This window comes from Sinocyclocheilus anshuiensis, unplaced genomic scaffold (assembly GCF_001515605.1).
Source record: "Sinocyclocheilus anshuiensis isolate Anshui unplaced genomic scaffold, SAMN03320099.WGS_v1.1 scaffold257, whole genome shotgun sequence".
Lineage (NCBI taxonomy): Eukaryota > Metazoa > Chordata > Actinopteri > Cypriniformes > Cyprinidae > Sinocyclocheilus > Sinocyclocheilus anshuiensis.
Window position 1 is genome coordinate 1,311,542 of NW_015539889.1, and position 4,689 is coordinate 1,316,230.

Genomic DNA, 4,689 nt, shown 5'->3' on the forward strand with positions numbered 1-4,689 from the left:
ATTCCGCGTCGCCCCATCAAGCTCTCGCTGGATCTGCTCTTCTGCTATCAACGAGAGATACATCTGTACTTCCTCAACAGATCACGAAACAGCCATTTTTTGGTTGTTAAAAAAGGTGCGCTCATTCAAAACAGTTGCATTCGATCCTTCGCTAGCTGTGCTGATTTAAGTCTAGCGGTTCTGTTGTGTTTGTGTCGCAAGTTCAGTGACGTAGGTAGTGACGATTCTCTCCGGCCAATCAGTGATCAGCAGAGTTTACACGTCACGTTTTGGTAATGTTAAGGTTCACTTGGAACCTCAACCGAGGTGGTACTAAAAAAAGTACCAGGTACTGTACCCAGTGGAAAACCCCCCAAAAGTGAACCGTACTGTGCCGTACCATGCAGTGGAAAAGCGCCATTTGACAGCATTGTGGAAAATTGAACGTAAAATACAGAGAAAGAGATTTTATATGTAGCTATTTATAGTTACAGTATTTATATGTCTGTAGCAACTCACTACTATCTTTATCCTCTCTAAGATTATAATTATAGTGACGTAACGTGATGTGACGTGATTTGACATGACATGAAGTGTAGCCAAGTATGGTGTCCCATACTCGGAATGTGTGCTCTGCATTTATCCCATCCAAGTACACACACACAGCAGTGAGTAGACACACACAGCAGTGAATTATAGATATAAATACATGATCATTAAGATTTTATAAGTAAAAATTGATATTTTAGAGCATGGTAGAATTTCATTTTAATACAGGTTAGGTTTGGTTTCAAATTCTTGGTGGTGGCTTGGTGGTGTTGTAAACTGAGGATTTTGTCGCTGACGACACACAAGACCTTCAGACTGTGCTATCTTTGTGTCCTTCGTCGTGTGGTCTGTTACTCTGGAGTTTTTTTTTTTTTAAACACAAGTCACTGGAGGCCACAAAACGATTGCTGTGCAGCATTTTTCTCAGATATCTGTTCCACGGCCACTCCTGTGGGGAGGCACTGCCACGGCTTTGAAGTGCTGGAGCTGTGATCTTAGATTTGTGCTTGTCTCACACTTTGTGGAGGGAGTCCAAACTCTCCTCACTGTAAAAAGCCCCAGTACGCTGAACTTTTTCTTTCTTTCTTTTTTTTTTTAACTGCTGTCTTAAGAACTGATCTGACTTTTTTTTGATGATCTTCAGTATTCTGGTTTATCATACTATAAGACCTGTTCCCTGGCTTTTAATATCAAGATGGCATTTCATTTGCACTGAAGGTGAAGCTTGTTAATTTTGCTTTGAACATTTGGAGCTGAAAGTTCAGAACATGCCAAAACAGTGGGAGCAATGATTGTAACAAAGAGTGACCGTCAGGGAGGGTACAAAATTAACATTCACCAAGCACCAAATTCATGTTAAAATTGGCTGAATAAAACTGCAGGAACTGCAACGTGTTTTAAGTTGAATTATACGAAACTATAGTTTGACACTTTTAAGTGATGCAAAACAAAGACCACCAGCTAAAAACACATCTGTTGAGAAAAACATTCATTTTGTTCATTTGGACTTCAGGACCATCAAGCTGATTCTTCTCAATGTGTTAAAGGAATAGTAGGCTACACCTAAAAATGAAAATTTGCTGAAAACATACCACCCTCAGGCCATTCAAGATGTGGATGAGTTTATTTCTTTATCGGAACAGATTTTGGAGAAATTTAGCATTGCATTGCTTGCTCACCAGTAGGGGTGGGTGATATGACCAAAATCGTATTTCACGGTATGAGAAATTTTATTTCACGATAACGATATGTACCCTTGATATAGCTATTTTTATTTTATTTTTGTTATTCAAAATTAAGAAAAAGAAGCAAATTACAAGCACAACAGAACAAATAAATATGAAATAACCTTTTAATTTATTCAGCTACAGTAGGCTAGGTTTATTTAACATGTAAAAAAATATTACAGAAATTTAATAAAGTGTATAAAACACTGCATAGTCTTCACTGTATCAATCAAACATGATTAACAATGACAGACAGCAGCAGGTAAATAAGGCTACTGTCCCTTTAAGACTGACTTCACGGATCCAACATACTGAAACACATCCGGTTTTCACCCAAATGTTTTACGTTTATTTAACATATAACCGACTGTGTTTACTTGAATACTCCACACGACAGGCATTATGACATAACTGTGTGTGTATTTGACCATTCATGCACAATAAAACAGGAAAGAGGTCTGTTTTTGCGATCGCATGCTGTCGAGAGAGGAGCTTTCAGTGCGTGCGCTTCGGCTGTGTGTCAGTCAGCGCGAGCACCGCATTGAGTTCTTTTTCACTGCTTATTGCACTTAATAACTCTACCAAGTGCATCCCACTCTTTATTTTCTCATTCATGCATGTTTCCTTATCACTCAAAAGATGTATAACGTTTAAGCAGTACTGTGTTACGCAGATATATTTACATACCGCGGAATACACGATATAGCAAAATCTCTAATGATAGACACTTTATTTCGCGATAATGATATATACCGTCATACCGCCTAGCCCTACTCACCAGTGAATGAGTGCCATGCAGAATGTATTATCGAGGAACCATGGTTACATGCGTAACCCGAGACATTCCCCTTCGAGGGAACTCCACGCTGCGCCCCCTTGCCATGCCCTCGGCCTGCCTGTTTACGTCTCCTTCAGACAGCTAAGTGGATGACGTATTCAGCAGGTGCCCTTTTATACTTCCGGGCATGCCTATGTATGCAGCGTCTTGTTCCCCTCGCGGAGAACCATGGTTACATGCGTAACCCGAGACGATTTATCTCTTACAAACATGCAGCTTTTCGCTTCACAAGATTTTAATTGATGGACTGGAGTCATGTGGATTACTTGTGGATTATTTTTATAAGTTGTTTAAACTCTCATTCTGAAGGCACCCATTTACTGCAAAGGATCCATTGATGAGCAAGTGATGTTATGCTAAATTTCTCCAAATCTGTTCTGATGAAGAAACCAACCCATCTTGGCTGGCCTGGGCTTGACTTTTTCCTTTAAAATTACATTTACTACAGAAGAATTAATACATTTTATTTATTAAGGAAGAGCATCCTACATGTTTACAAATGTTTACAATATCTTAGATCATCTGTTTTATTCCTAGTTTAAAGTGTCTGACCCGGTTTTGGCTGGTGGTTAACCAGAGCTAACTTGAAATCTTTAATCAAAGGCATAGCAGAATTTGTATCAGCATAGCTGTCTACTGAAATCATTAAATGGAATTTCTGCTGTTGGTAAAGAGATGAAGAAGAGCTCCTCTCTGTTTTTTTTTTTCTCTTAAAATGCATTTCTGTTAAAAATAAACAAACGGTCTGCCAAAGGTTTCAGGTTTCCTATTGTGACTTTCAAGTAGTTTCAGAGAAGTGCAGTGGCATCAGTTTGGTTTGAACATCCATAGGGGTGATGTTTGTTTGTTGTTGTTGCTGTAGAGTGCAACAGTGGGGTTTCAGAGTAAATCTCATTCATTTTCTCCATAGAGAAATTGATTTTTAACGTTTAAACCTTTCAAAGCTGATCTGCCATGAGCTCTGAGATTAAGCGATGTTATATGCTTCTGTTGAAACCACAAGTCGGTGTGAAATATCATGGCAATAAACAATACAGTATTTAGTTTTAATTGAGTCTGTCTTCCTACAATCACAAAATACACTACTATTCAAAATTATGGGATTGGTAGGATTTAAAATATATATATTTTTGAAACAAATCTCTTGCATTTAAAAATGCATTTACTTCATCAAAGATACAGAAAAAAAGTGTTGTGAAAGATTATTACAAATTAAAATATTGTGAAAGATTATTACTAATTAAAACAACAAATACATTAATATGCTAATTAGTGCTAAATAAACATTTCTTATAATCAATGTTGAAAACTACGGAGCCCCTAAAGGGACATGGTGGTGGAAAAAATCAGATTGAGTGAAAAAATTTGGGGTGGGAGGAAAAAATATTTGTACGATTTTTTTGCGTTCTCTCACAAAACTTTTGCATTCCCTCGTTAAACTTTTGCGTTCTCTCGCAAATATATTTACGTTCCCTCGCAAAACATTTGCGTTCTCTCGCAAAACTTTTGCGTTTCCTCGCAAAACTTTTGCGTTCTCTCGCAAAGATATTTGCGTTCCCTCGCAAAACCAGTTGAGTTCGGACAAACACTTCCTGTTTACTTTACAGATTGTAGTGGTTCATACAGCTCCATACGTTCACAGTGGAGCAGTTCATAGAGGTTTGTTTTGAACTTGGACGCAATAGTCAGTGCATGCTTATCAAGGCACGGTTTTGGGACATTCTAAAACGCTTAATGTAAACCACTGGATGACTAAATTCAGTACATACCTTATTAATAAAGCATACAGACAAGCAGAATAGCCCAGAATATGAACGTAACCCGAAATGCAAATTGAATTGCACTTTAAGAGTATCCCTCATAGAAAGAAAATGCTTAATTAATGGACTAAGATAGTGGTATAAAAAGGCCAAATTCGGTATACAGTTTATTAATAAATTATACATGAAAGCAGGTAAGAACAGAAGCGTTTTCCTCCCATAAAGAAAATGCGGCTTAATGAAGACGGTGATAAAAAAAAAAAGTCGAAATATGCTATAGAACTTATTAAAAATATATTCTGTGTACATGCAAGCAGATGAGCCCATATGAGCTGAA

The 4,689-nt window shown here is 37.6% G+C and overlaps 1 protein-coding gene across 2 annotated transcripts in view; it reads left to right on the plus strand.

Moving 5' to 3' along the window:
* The window catches only part of LOC107685650 (IQ motif and SEC7 domain-containing protein 1-like), a 218,825-nt gene that overhangs the window by 53,290 nt on the left and 160,846 nt on the right, over positions 1–4,689 (plus strand). The gene's annotated exons all lie outside the window — the stretch shown is intronic.